We start from the raw sequence: 15,254 nt of genomic DNA on the forward strand, positions 1-15,254 counted from the left end.
GGAAAAGGGACTCAAAGAACTGTTGGCCCAGAAAGGAGCTTACTGCAAATTAGTTCCTTTGATGCCTGGCTGCAATTTAAAAGTACCCGAGCTCTACAAATGGCATACATTCTTGTTAAATTTTTTAAATCAAAAAGGGTGATATGCTGGAGGCTAAGTCCAGTGGGTAATAATAAATGCGAGAAGTCCTCAAAAGGTTGAATGGACTCTTTCAGCAGGGCTGAAAATATGCATGTTATTAGCTGCTGCTTGCACAGCCAAAGGCAATTCCCCCAACCTGATGGTCCTTTATTGTTTACTGGACCTTACCTTTGATATGTATATCTGCTTTGCTAAAGGGAAAAATGTGTGAATAAAAAGCCCTGGCCCAGAGATTTGGAGAGCTCACCACTAGAGTGAAATAATTTTTCAGAGAACTACACAAGAACACAGACAAAACAATCTAATTACTTTAGGAGAACAAAACAAGAAGTTTAGCAAAGTTGTAGAAAACAAAACCTCAAACAGAAATTTTGGAGTTGAAGAAAATAATGACTGAACTGAAGAAAGACTAGATCATGCTGAAGAAAAAATCGGTGAACTCAAATACAGATAATTTCAAATTATTTAGTCCAAGGAGCAAAAACGAAAAACAAACAAAAAAGAATAAAGAAAGTTTATAAGACATGGTTAAGAAGAAATCTATAGAAACTGGGGGGCTGCCTTTGGGTGGAAGACCTGAGACTCTGCGTGGACCAGCTCTGGCCAAGGAGCAGCAGGAGTAATTGGAAGGAGTCCACATTGAAATTAAACAGGTGCCTCCCGAGACCACAGACTGGAGCTCCACTCTTGCTGGATAGTGAGATGAGGCTCCCATTGTCTGCATCCTGCACACTGTCGCCAGCTTCTATACTGTGGCCTCCTACTTGTCAGTGGTGGGAACCAGTCCCAGTTCCCACCTGCAGCAGGAAGTTCAACCTGCAGACAGCACCTCCTTCAGGGTCAGCTGGAGGGACGCCTGGATGTGCTCGCCCACACAAGTGATTTTTACCAGCATTTGAGAAATTTGACACTCATATGACTTTTTTTGGCAAAGTTTTCTCTTTATGAAGGTGAGCAGAGCTCTCCTTGATCTCTCTTGGAAAATTCCTGCTATTTTCTAAAGATGTCGCCTCAAGCTTTCCTACAGCCCTACTATGGAATGGCTCTTTGGAACCTTGCTGACCTGGTTCTCCTGTGGGTCTGCTCTCACCCTGGGATGGAGGAAGAGCATTGGAAAAGCAGCCTGTTTGTCTTTGCAGAGAGCCTCGGAATTTTGAGGCCACATCAGTTGAATGCGAATCCCAGGAGAGCAAGGAGAGCAGCTCTGTGTGAAGTCCAGTTTCAAGCCTTAGGTGGGAGATGGAGATTGTCCCAACTTGTCAGGACTTCAAAGTGAAGACCAAAGAGAAGCTCTGTCCCTGTCCCCACACTGCCAGGGCATGGGGTCAATCCTAAGTGTCAGAGGAGCAGATAAAAAAGATGAAAAGTTTTGTGCTTGGGAATTGTGCCTTCTCAACTGCACTCATTGACTTTCTATGGGTAGGTGTTGTCCCTCAGCCTCAGGTGTCACCCCTGAACAGCAAGGTGCTCTCTGGAAAAGTGTGCTGCAATCTCTAGCCATCTTGATCTCTCTGTACTCTCAGATCCATCACCTCAAGTCTTTAACTTTTCAAGAGCATTCTAAAAAATTATTTGATTGCATAACTAGCTTTGCTTATATTGGTGCCTGTGTCTTTTCTATAAACTGAGAAACATTTGGAACAGAGCTGAGTTGTTCCACTCACCAAGTCCAGACAATGAGAACGGCACTGTCTAGTATCCATTAATTCCCCCCTAGCCAGGAAGCAACAGTTATTGCTGAGTGTCATGTGGTTGTATGATTATGGTTGTTTGGGTGGCATTACTGTGGTTATCAGTTACTGATCTATCCTGCAAGAAGATAAAGCATTTAATGGAGGTAAATGCTATGTTCAAAGTACCTGGTGAAGCATAATCCAATTAACATCACACCTTTTGGAAAATTTGAGATGATGTATTGCGGTTTTAGAAAAAATCTGAGTCATAACTTTTATAAAAGTAAGTGAAGATGTAACTTTAATAATTTAAGAATATGTTGACTTGCATGTCTTTGAAAATCAATAATTCTAAACTACTATAAGTAGTAGTAGTTATAAATTAATACAGAATCATGTGCTGTTATTAAAATATTGTTTACTATGTAAACATCACCTCTATGTTTACATGGGGTGATAATCTCATTACCTCCTGTGGAATTGCTACTCTTCCCCTTGTTCATAGGTCTAATTCATGACAATTTCTCTTTCTTTGTTATCATAGGAAAATAATATAACATATTGCCCTTGCATTTTAAATAGGACCATGGGATATGACAGTTAAGGAATCTGATTATCAAAATGATTTCATAATTTGCTCTATGTTTATTTACAACTTAGTGATAAAGTCATTGCAACCAAGTTCTTGTTTATTTTTATTATTTGGCTCTTCCATGCTTCATCATTCTACCATTTTTTTTTCTGTCCTTCTGGCTATAGTATTTTGGAGCAGTACCTTTATTAAACAGTATTTAGCTCTGGGTAATGATTTGTTTTTCATATGTTCTTCAGAATCTCTTTCAAAGTTTTATTTATTTGCATAGAATCTTATTGCCTTACTCCCATATCCCCATTAAATCAAAATTCTTTTCTTCATGTATTCATTTAATTGCCAAGAATGTCAGTAATATTTTGTAAATGTTCTCAGTGTTGTAACAAATTTGATTTTTCTTTTTTTTTTTTAAAGAAAAAGAAGAAATCTATGACTTACTGGAGTTCTAGAAGTAGAAGAATGAGATAATGGAGCAGAAAGCCATAGTTTAAGAAACATTAATTTAAAAAGTAAAATAAATTTCTCCTGTGATTTCTCCTGAATTACGGGAGAAATTTGAACATTCAAGTTCATGAAATTCATATATACCCAAATAAATTAAACTCAAAGAGATATCCGAAACACATTTACATTAAAACTGGAGAGAGAGAGAGAGAGAGAGAGAGAGAGAGAGAGAGAGAGAGAGAGAGAATCTTAAAATCAGTGAGAGAAAAGAAATGTCACATAAAATAGAACCCCTGAAAGACTATTAGGAGATTTCTCAGAAGAAAAGTTACAGGTCAACAAAGAGTTGGATGATATATTCAAACTGCTCAAAGAAGAAAACAACCTGTTAATGAAGAATGTTTTATGCAGCATGGTCTTTCAGAAATGATGGAGAAATAAAGACTTTCACAGAAAAATAAAAGCTGAGCGAGTTCATCACCATTAAACCTTCCTTATGAGAAAAACTTAAAGGAGCTCTTCATGTTGAAGTAAAATTATGCTAATGAACAGCATGAAAATGTATAAAAATATAAAACACATTGAAAATCTAAGTATAGAGCAAATTTTATAATATTTCACATATAATATGGTGGTGTAGTAATCACTTAACTCTAGCATAAAGGTAAAAAATTCCTTCAGAAGTATTAAAAATATCTTACCTGTAATATTTTGTTAATTGATACACAATATAAAATTGTTCATTGTGAGATAAAAAACAAAATGGTGTGGGAATAATAAAAGAGTAGAGATTTTATATTCAGTTGAAGTTAAGCTGTTATCAGTATAAAGTAGACTATGATATCTATAAGATGTTTTGTAAAAGTGTTAGGGTATCTATAAAACAAAAACCTATAGTACATACACACAAGATAAAGAGAAAAAAATCAGTGTGCCATCAAAATTATCAAATAACAAAAACAGACAGAAAGAGAGGAATTTAAAAAGAAAATAAAAATGTGAGACAGAAAATGAAATGACCTAAGACCTTACCTATCAATAATTATCTTAAACACAAATTAATTAAATTCTCTATCAAAAGGCATAGAGTAAAGGGGAAGATGGTGGTGGAGTAGGTGGACCTTTCTTGAACCTCCTCCCAGGGCCAGACAGGAAATAAAACAAAATTGGGGAGCATTCAACTGGAATTACCAACTGAGGGACTTTTAACAAGGAAGGGCAGAAACCATCTGGAGACTGGTAGTAAGGGTAGGGTCTTGAGAGGGACTGGACCAGGTTCCATGAGTGACAGGCCAAGAATTAGGAGTGGTTGCAGAGGGAATTTCCCTCAGAGGACTGAGGCCAAGACCCCAGGCTGGACTGTCCAGTCCTGAGCACAAGAGACAAGTACAGTGGCCAACATAATATCTAGCCCTAAATAGTGGCAGGGCTTCTGACTGCTGGCAAGACTGGGGCCATCCTATATAATAAAAGCCTAATATGCTAAGTGTCTGGTCGTCTGGTTATTTCTTCAACCAATCAAAGTGTAATATGCTAATGATATGCTAAGGCCACTCAACTGCTCGCTATGATGTGCACTGATCACCAGGGGCAGATGCTTTGACTGGTAGGTTAGCTTGCTGCTGGGATCTGGCCAATCAGGACTGAGTGAGATGGGCTGGACATGCCCTGGAGCCCTCCCACAGTTCCTCTCCAGCTGGCCAACTTTCCATGTTCCTCCCTGCCCCTGATCATGCACCAGTAGGGTCCCTTGGCCTGCTCTGCACCCTCTCACAATCCACGACCCTTCGGGGGATGTCAAAGAGCGATTTTTGGTATAATCCCACTCAATGCAGGAGCTGCCCCCTGGTGGTCAGTGCACTCCCACAGGGGGAGTGCTGCTCAGCCAGAAGCCAGGCTCATGGCTGGCAAGTGCAACGGTGGTAGTGGGAGCCTCTCCCAACTCTGCAGCAGCACTAAGGATGTCCAACTCCCCCGAGGGTTCCCGGACTGAGAGAGGGCACATGCCAGGCTGAGGGACACCCCCTCCTGAGTGCACAAATTTCATGCACCGGGCCTCTAGTTTGGAGATAAAGTCATCGGGCTATTTTTGTTTGTTTGTTTGTTTTGTTTTGTTTTGTTTTGAAACCAGAACACAGGATTTTTGTTTGCAGCTACTCAACTGAGGCTTTGATGGAGGGAGGGTGGGGAGAACTGGAGTTGACTGAGAAGTCGCTAGAATGGGAAGAATTGGGGGGATACATGGAAAAGCAGTGGTCCAGAGACCTGAAATCAGTTGTCCCCTGCCCCCACATACCAAAGCGGCCATTTTTCCTGATAGGCACACACCCCTCCCAGCAGCCACCACTCGGGAAAAGGAAAATACACTGTCCTAAGAGATACAGCTCGCCCCACCATCAGGAATCCCTTTTGCCATACCCTGCATTTGACACCTGCAGAGGAAACAGCAGCAGAGTCCAAGCCTATGTGTTTCAACAGTCTCAGGGAGCATCAGTGACTTGCCTGGAGGTAGGGGCTTCCACCCCACTGTCCCAGGAACTTGCTCCTTAGAGAGCTGATAGAAACTCCCGGTTTTCAGCAGATCCCACTAGACTGCATAAAAGTATCTCCACGCAGCTGAGGACAGGGAAATATTCTGGGACACTCTCAGAGAAGTAGCTCTGGGATGGGGAAACACACCCACCATTTTCCCTAAAATATGAAAGGCACCCACCCTCCATTGAACATTCAGAGGTCTCATACTCCCAATTGAACCTAAAGCCCTTTCAGAAACAACCTTTTCAGTGATTAAGATGGATAGCTGGCTGGCAGTTGAAGGCGGGCAGAGGCATAACCTGGGTAACATGGGGATGTTTGCTGACCATTCCTGGGCCTTAGGCTGCTAATGGCCCTAGTGTACAGCTTGGGCACTCCCATGTGCAAGCAAGTCCTATGGATACAGACACAAAGTGTGCATCAATTGAAGCTTCAAACAGGTTCCTGAGAGCCAAACGTGGAGAGCTTCTGACAGTGGATATCACCAAGGTACCTCCTAGATGCCCAAAAATGGCAGTCAACAGAAGAACAGGATCCAAAGGGCACTCCCAGGAAGCACTAAACTCAGTTGAGATGAACAACATTTCACTTTTCTTTTTCTTTCTTTTAAATTATCTTTATTTTTTCTTCTTTATTGCTTTGTTATTATTTTTGTCTCTTTTTTTCTTTTGCATCTCCTGTTTTTCTTTTCTTCATGTATTTTTTGCTTTCTCTACATTTTTTCTTTTCTTATTTTTTATCTTTCTTCTTTCTCCTCTTTTTCTTTTTCATAATTATTTTTTCCTCTTTTACTATTCTTTATTTTTACATTTTTTTCATTTCCTTCTGCCATTTTATATTCTTTTTACTCCCCCTTTTTTTCTTCTCATATTTTTTATTTTATATTATTATTCTTGTTCTCTTTTCTGTTTCCTAATTCTCTTTTCATTTGTGGTTGTTTTTGTTGTGTTGTAGGGGGTTCTCATATATTTTTGTTTGGTTTCTTGTTTTATTTTCTTGTGTTTTGTTTTATTCTCTCAACACTGGCACACAGCTCACATGATGTGGTTGCAGGTGAGCCTAACAGACTTTCAGCCTGAGAGGACATCCAACCCATCAATGGGTCAACAATAATCAAGACCCAATTACAAACAGTGAGCCCAAAAAATCCACACAAGGGATATTCATAGAATATCCAGCTTAGAAGACCAATAAGACTGCACCACGGGGTCCCACAGAACACTTGCTACATCGGGACACCCAAAAAGACTGGGAAGTATAGCAGTTTGATCTAATACAGAAAAACAAATACAATGGCTCAGAAAATGGGAAGACAAAGAAATAACTCCCAAATGAAAAAAAAAGGAGGATACTCCAGAAAAAAAAAAGCTAAACAAAATGGGGACAGGCAATTTATCATATATAGAGTTTAAAGTAATGGTTATAAGGATGCTCAAGAAAATTAGGGACAATTACAAGGAACTTACTGGGAACTATAATAAAGTGAAACAAGAAGTAGAAACCATTCATAAGAACCAGTTATTTTTTTCTTCTTTCTCTTTCGCTTTCTTCTTATCCACTCATCCTATTTCTACTTCCTCTATACTGAACTGAGGTCCTCCCCATATTCATCCAATTCCTTAACATTACTTTCAGCATATAAGCTCAGCCTCTACAGATTTTGCCCCCACTCTCTTTACTGGGTATTTGGTGTTTGTACGTTTTGGTTTATCTCTGGTGTTTTCCCCATATATAAATATTTTTCCTTTTTCATACATTTTCTTCTTTTTATTTTCTCTCATACTATTTATCTATCTTCGATATCATTTGTGCTCTCTTTTCTCTCCCTTAATTCTCTTTTCTCTAGTGGTCACTTAGTTTGTGGTTATGAGTGTCATGAGTACATTTCTCTAGTGGTCACTTAGTTTGTGGTTATGAGTGTCATGAGTACATTTGTGTTTTGTTCCCTTTGTGCCATGTCTTGTCAAATTTCATTTTTTCCTGTTTGGCCAGTGTGGTAGAGAGCGAGCCACATAACCAGACACCTGGAGAGGAGACTTGATCCATGAATGGGTTAATAACACTCCAGACCCAACTACAGAGGAAGAATGTGGCAGAGAGGGAGAGAGTGTGAGTGAGTAAAGGAACAAAAGAGGAGTGTGTGGACATGTGGGATGTGTGTGTGTGTGTGTGTGTGTGTGTGTGTGTGTGTGTAGGTGTGTGAGTAAGGCACAGTTATATCCATAGGACCTTCGGGGGCAGGCTAACCAGACTTGCCTAACCAGGCAGCCTCTGCTACCATTACAAACAGTCCAAGAGCAGCCAGCTCTACTACAGAGGCCATGACTTTTTGAAGGGGAAAGCTGCTGTGATGGAGAGCCCAGCCTCATCTAAACCCAGGGTGCCCTCAAACACCACCCAGGATTCTACAGCCACCCCTGCCAGTGACCTGCTGCCTTGGCTGCAGTCCCACGGTCACTGAGACTCCAGCCAACCCAGGTGCAGGCTCCTGTGAGTTCCAAAGCATGCTCCTCTCTGGCCAGCCTAACGATTTAGCCTAGGGCACCACGACCATGAGAGCAGCAGTCACGTGAGCAGTCTGCCCCTGTCTGAGGAGCAACACCCCCACGTGAAGCCCACCCCAGTCCAAGGAGTGGCAGTCTCATGTGGCCTGCCCCCATGTGAGGAGGAGCAGTGTCATGCAGCCTTCCCCCATTGAGGAACAGAGGCTCACACAGCCCACCACCATCTGAGAAGCAGCAGACCCACGAGCAGCCTGCCCAGTCTGAGAAGCAACAGCCTCACACAGCCTGTCTCTGTCTGAGGATCAGCAAGTCCATGAGAGACCTGACCCAATCCGAGGATCAGAAGCCACGCAAGTGGCCAACCCGATATGAGAAGCAGCTGCTGCACAAGAATCCTGCCCCATCTGAGGAGCAGCAGCCACACTCAGCCTGCCCCCATCCAGGGTGCAGCAGCTGTGTGAGAAGACTGACCCCATCCAAGGATCAGCAGCCATACACAGCCACTGTCAGAGGACCAGAAGCCGCACAGAGCCCACCCACATCTGAAGAGCAGCAGCCATGAGAGCAGCCTGATGCCATGTGAAGACCACAGCAGTGCCAGCAGCCCACCCCCATACAAGGACGAGCAGCCCTGTGAGCACCATGCCCCAATCTGAGGAGCAACACTTGCATGAGCAGCCCACCCTGATCCAAGGAGTAGCAGGCTTGTAAGTAGCCCACCCTTATCCAAGGAGCAGCAGATGCACAAGCAGCCTGTCCACACCAGCCAGAGAAGATAGAACTGCTGCAAGAAGCACCCACCAGAGGAGCCACTACCAACTGGGAATCAGCCACAACTGCAACTTCCTGAGGAGCTGCCACCACGAGTAACAGCTGCCACCTGAGTAGCAGCCCCTGCCTGTCTCGACACCTAGGTATTTTGGTGAGAGCAAAAATGTGGAGACAAACAAACCCTCAAAGGAAAGAAAATGAGGAATCACCAGAAAATGAGCTATGTGAAACAGAGGCATACTATATGTCAGAAAAAGAATTCAGAATAAGGGTCATACAATTCATACACCAGATGGATGAAAAAAATCAACAACTAATGTAAGAATCAAAAAGAAATAAAGAGTGATATAGCTGCAATAAAAAAACACCATGGAAAGTTTCAAGAGTGTACTAGGAGAAGCAGAGGAATGAATTAGCAAATTAGAAGACAGGGAAGCAAAACACACCCAAACTGAACTGCAATTGGGGGAAAAAATTAAAAGACAGGAGGAGAGCCTAAGGGAGCTTTGGGACAACATGAAACAATGAAGCAACATACGAATAATTGAGGTGCCAGGAGGACCGGAAGAGGAAAAAGGATTAGAAAAACTATTTAAAGAAATAATATCAGAAAACTTCCCTGATGTGGGGAGAAAAAATGTCACACAAGCACAGAGAGTCCAAAACCCGAAAAGACCCACAGCAAGACACGTCTTAATTACGATGGAAAATGTTCAGGACAAAGAGAGAACCTTAAAGGCTACAAGAGAGAAACTGAAAGTAACATACAAGGGATCACCCATTAGATTATCAAAGGATTTCTCAACAGAAACACATCAGGCCAGAAAAGAATGCAAGGAAATTTACAAAATGATGCAAATGCAACTGACTGAATCCAAGAATACTCTATCCAGCAAGGCTATCATTCAAAATTAAAGGGGAAATAAGGAGCTTCACATCAAGAAAAAAAAAGCTAAGGAAGTTTATCACTACCAAGCCAGCAATGCAGGAAATGCTAAAGGGACTGGTATAAAAAGAAGAAAAAGGGGGAGACAAAATGGCAGTGGAATAGATGGACATGTCCTGAGCCTTGTCCCGGAGCAAATAGAGGGAGCAGCTGAAACGAGTGGAATCCAGCCCGAATTGGCGAAAGAGGTGTAGCTGGTGAGACAGTTTGCAGCTGGGAAGGGCAGAGATCCCCCCGATAAAGGTAAAATTAAAGATCTAGGCAGTAGAACCTGTCGGACCTCTGTGCCCAGAGGTTCAGGGAGAAACTACACGGCACCAAGCCGTGTCCCTGAGGACAGGCAAAGCGTCTGACTGGAAAAAAAGGGGGGGGGTCCACGGAAATGTGGGAGGTGGTGGATTTTAGACCTAGTAATCTGGATTTGGGGTCTGAGCTAAAAGGCAGCCCTGAAGAGCTGCTGGACCGCACAATGCTGGCAAGAGAGGAACTTGCAGAGACGCGGTCCCTCCTCGTGCTGGGGCCTGCGCCTTTCTCCACTGAACCTAGTTCATAGAACCTTTCGGATACAGACACTTACCTGTGGCTGAGGTGCAGAAGAAGGGGTGGAGTTGTGCAATCTGGGGAGAGTACGCAGCTGACAGTCCAGGAGAGGTGGAAGCGAGTCTGGTGCTGAGTCATATCTAAGCCCGGGTAACCATTTTCTCCTGAGAGATAGCCCTCCCTCCAGTCTCCAGGCAACCAATATAGCCACACCCAGATCCCACTCTGAATAACACCATGGAATCTGAATACTCCCTGAGGCCATAGGATCTGCCCTAAAGAGAAACGTTTAGAAGCTAGGCACCTCAATTACACAGCTAAACTGCCAGGGCCCTTCAGAGTGCTTCAGTGTGCCTCGCTGGCGAACATACCGCGGGTGCTCCTGTGAGCTGCCACTGGGAGTAAGCGCCTATCCACCACAGGTGCAACAGCAAAAGCTGAGTCTGCCCACCCCGTAACTACAGAATTCTGGGCACCACAGTCACGCCTTTCCAGAGTGCAGGCCCCCTGAGCCACATCACCCTGACAGACAGTTCCTAGGTGCCACTGTGAGTCCCCACTGGGCACGCGTGATTTCAATTAAGGGTGCAAGACAGCAAAAATTGGGATACTCCCCTCCATGGCTGCTGACTTATAGACAAAACAGTTGTGCCTCTGAAGCTCGCAGGCCTACATCAAGAGAACCCAAATAGCTCAAGTAGGGAGCTACACTAGAATTCCAAGCCCAGGAGAACTGAGAGATTACACCAGTAGCACCATCACCAAAAGAACCTGGGCAGCAAAGCAATTGGATCTACAATTAAAACATTACAGGAAAACATGGGGAGACGAAAAAGGAATCCCCAAAGGAAAGAAAAAGAGGAATCACCAGAAAGGGAGTTAAATGAAATTGAGACTAGCAGCTTAACAGAGAAAGAATTCAGAGGAATGATTATAAGGATGTTTAAATGGATGGATGACAAATACACACAACTCAATGAGAACTATAAGGAGCTGAATGAGAATGTCACCAACATGAAAAGAAACCAAGAGGAGATGTAGAATGACATAGCTGTAATAAAGAACACAATGGAAGGCTTAAACAGTAGACTAGAAGAGGCTGAGGACCGCATCAGTGAATTAGAAGAGAAGGTAGGAAAAAACACACAAACACAGCAACAACTGTAAAGAAGGCTTAAAAAGCAAGAGGAGAACCTAAGGGAGCTTTGGGACAACACAAAACAAAACAATATTCGAATAATAGGGATACCAGAAGGAGAGAAAGAGAAGCAAAGAATAGAAAACTTGTTTGAAGAAATAATGACAGAAAACTTCCCTGATATTGACAGAAAACTTCCCTGATATTGGCAAGAAAAAAATATGCAAGTCCAAGAAGTACATAGAGTCCCAAACAAGTTGAACCCCAAAAGACTGACACCAAGACACATCATAATTAGATTGGCGAACACTAACGACAAAGTAAGAATCTTAAAGGCTGCCAGAGAGAGACAGAAAGTTACCTACAAGGGATCTCCTATTAGAATATCAACTGATTTCTCAACAAAAACACAACAGGCCAGAAGGGAATGGAATAAAATATACAAAGTGATGCAAAACAAGGGCCTGAATCCAAGAATACTATACCCAGCAAGGCTATCATTCAAAATTGAAGGTGGAATCAGGAGCTTCACAGACAAAAAAGGGCTAAGAGAGTTTATCACTACCAAGCCAGCACTGCAAGAAATGCTAAAGGGACTTCTGTATAAAGAAGAAAGATTAAGGCAAAAAGAAACACAAACACTAAGGAAAAATATGACATCAAACATGTACTTGTCAATAATAACATTAAATGTAAATGGATTAAATGCACCAATCAAAACATAGGGTAGTTGAATGGATAAGAAAACATGACCCATATATTTGCTCTCTACAAGAGACCCACCTCAGAGCAAAGGATTCACACAGACTGAGAGTGAATGGATGGAAAAACATTTTTCAGGCAATTGGAAATGAGAAAAAAAGCTGGGGTTGCGATACTTATCTCTGATAAAATAGACCTCAAAGTAAAGGCCATAACAAGAGATAAGGAAGGCCACTACATAATACTAAAGGGAGCAATTCAACAGGAAGATATAACTATGGTAAACATATATGCATCCAATGCAGGAGCACCCAAATACATAAAAAAAAAAAAAAAACTCCTGGAAGATATCAAGGGAGAGATCGACAACAATACAATCATAGTAGGAGACTTTAATACACCACTGACATCACTGGATAAATCCTCTAGACAAAAAATCAGCAAAGAAAAAGCAATACTAAATGAAGCACTAAATCAAATGGACCTAATTGACATCTTCAGAGCATTTCACCCCAAAGCCACGCAATATAGGTTCTTCTCAAGTGCACATGGGACATTTTCAAAAATAGACCACATACTGGGTCACAAGCAAAGTCTCCCCAAATTCAAAAAGATTGAAATTATATCAAGCATTTTCTCAGACCACAATGGCATAATATTAGAAATAAACTATAATAAAAACATTCCAAAAAATTCAAACACATGGAAGCTGATTAGCGTGCTACTAAACAATGATTGGGTTCTCAATGAGATCAAAAAAGAAATTAAAAACTTTCTGGAGACTAATGACAATAAAAACACAACAATGCAAATGCTATGGCACATAAAGAAAGCAGTTCTGAGAGGAAAGTTTATAGCTCTACAGGCCTACTTCAAAAAACAAGAAAAAATGCTAATAAATCATCTAACTCAACAACTCAAAGAATTAGAAAGAGAGCAACACAACAAGAAAAGCCCAGTGTATGCAGAAGGAAGGACATAATAAAGATCAGAGCAGAAATGAATGACAGAGATCAAAAAAACAATACAAAAGATAAACAAAACCAAGAGCTGGTTCCTTGAAAGGATAAAAAAGATTGATGAACCTCTAGCCAGGCTCACCAAGAAGCAAAGAGAGAGGACCCAAATAAGCAAAATCAGAAATGAAAGAGGTGAAATAACAACAGACCCCACAGAAATACAAAGGATTGTTAAAAAATACTATGAACAACTCTATTCTAACAAACTACACAACCTGGAGGAAACGAATACATTCCTTGAAAAATACAACCTCCCAAAACTCACTCAGGAAGATTCTAAAAATCTCAATAGGCTGATAACTATGGAAGAAATTGAAGCAGTCATCAAAAAGCTTCCAGCAAACAAAAGCCCGGGGCCAGACGGCTTCACAGGGGAGTTTTAACAAACATTCAAGGAAGAAATAAAACTTATCCTTCTCAGACTATTCCAGAAAATTCAAGAGGAAGGAACACGTCCAAGCTTCTTCTATGAAGCTAGCATCACCCTAATACCAAAACCAGATAAAGATAACACAGTGAAAGAGAATTACAGGCCAATATCCCTCATAAACAAAGATGCTAAAATCCTCAACAAAATTCTAGCAAATGGGATCCAGCAGTACATCAGAAAGATCATACACCAAGACCAAGTAGGATTTATCCTGGGGATGCAAGGATTGTATAACATTCGGAAATCAATATACGTGATACATCACATAAACAAATTGAGAGATAAAAATCACATAGTCATATCAATTGATGCAGAAAAGCATTTGACAAAATCCACACCTTGCTTGATAAAAGCCATCAGTAAAATGGGAATAGAGGGATCAGACCTCAACATAATAAAAGCCTTATATGACAAACCTACAAGCAACATCATACTCAATGGGCAAAAACTTAAACGATTTCCCCTAAGAACTGGAACGAGACAAGGATGCCTACTTTCACCACTCCTGTTCCACATAGTACTGGAAGTGCTATCCATAGCAATTAGACAAGAAGAAGAAAGAAAAGGTATCCAAATTGGAAAAGAAGGCAGAAAACTGTCATTATTTACCGAAGACATGATACTGTACATAGGAAACCCTAAAGACTCCATCAAAATATTATTAAACTTAATAAATGAATTCAGCAATGTAGCAGAATACAAAATTAATGCCAAGAAATCAATGGCATTTTTATATACCAATAGTGAACTTACAGAAAGCGAGATTAAAAAAAAATCCCATTTACCATTGCACCAAAAAATTAAGATACCTAGGAATAAACTTAACTAGGGAGGTAAAAGATCTCTACTCAGAAAACTACAAGAAACTGAAAAAAGGGATAGAGGAAGACATAAACGGATGGAATAACATACTGTGTTCATGGATTGGTAGAATCAACATCATTAAAATATCAATAGTACCTAAAGCAATCTATATACTCAATGTAATCCCCATTAAAATACCAATGGCATATTTCACAGACCTAGAACGAACTCTCCAAAAATTCATCTGGATACAAAAAGACACCAAATAGCATCAGCAATCCTGAGAAAGAAGAACAAAGTCAGAGGGATCTCAATACCAGATATCAGGCTCTATTACAAAGCCACTATTCTCAAAACTGCCTGGTACTGGCACAAGAACAGACATATAGACAAGTGGGATATAATAGTGAATGCAGAAATCTACCCAAACCACTATGCTCAATTAATATTTGACAAAGGAGGCAAGAACATACAATGGAGGCAAGACAGTTTCTTCAATAAATGGTGTTGGGAAAATTGGAGAGATACATGTGAAAAAAATGAAACTACACCACCAACTCACACCATATACAAAAATAAACTCAAAATGGATAAATAAATGTAAGGCGAGAACCCATAAAAAAATCAGAGGAATCCACCGGCAGCAAAATCTCGGACATATGATGAAGCAATATCTTTATCCATACAGCTACTAGGGCAATGGAAACTAAATTGAAAATAAACTAATGGTACAACACTAAAAAAAATAAAAAAAAAACTTCTGTAAAGCAAAAGAAACAATCAACAAAACAACAAGAAACCCCACTGCATGGGAGAACATATTTGCCTATGTTATCACCAATAAGGATTTAATCTCCAACATTTACAGGGAACTCATACAACTTAACAAAAGGAAGATGAACAACCCATTCAAAAAATGGGCTATAGACCTAAATACATACTTTTTAAAAGAGGACGTAAGAAAGGCCAAGAGACATATGAAAACATGCTCAAAGTCACTAATCATCTGAGAGAT

This window comes from Plecotus auritus (assembly GCF_963455305.1).
Source record: "Plecotus auritus genome assembly, chromosome: X".
NCBI classification, from domain to species: domain Eukaryota; kingdom Metazoa; phylum Chordata; class Mammalia; order Chiroptera; family Vespertilionidae; genus Plecotus; species Plecotus auritus.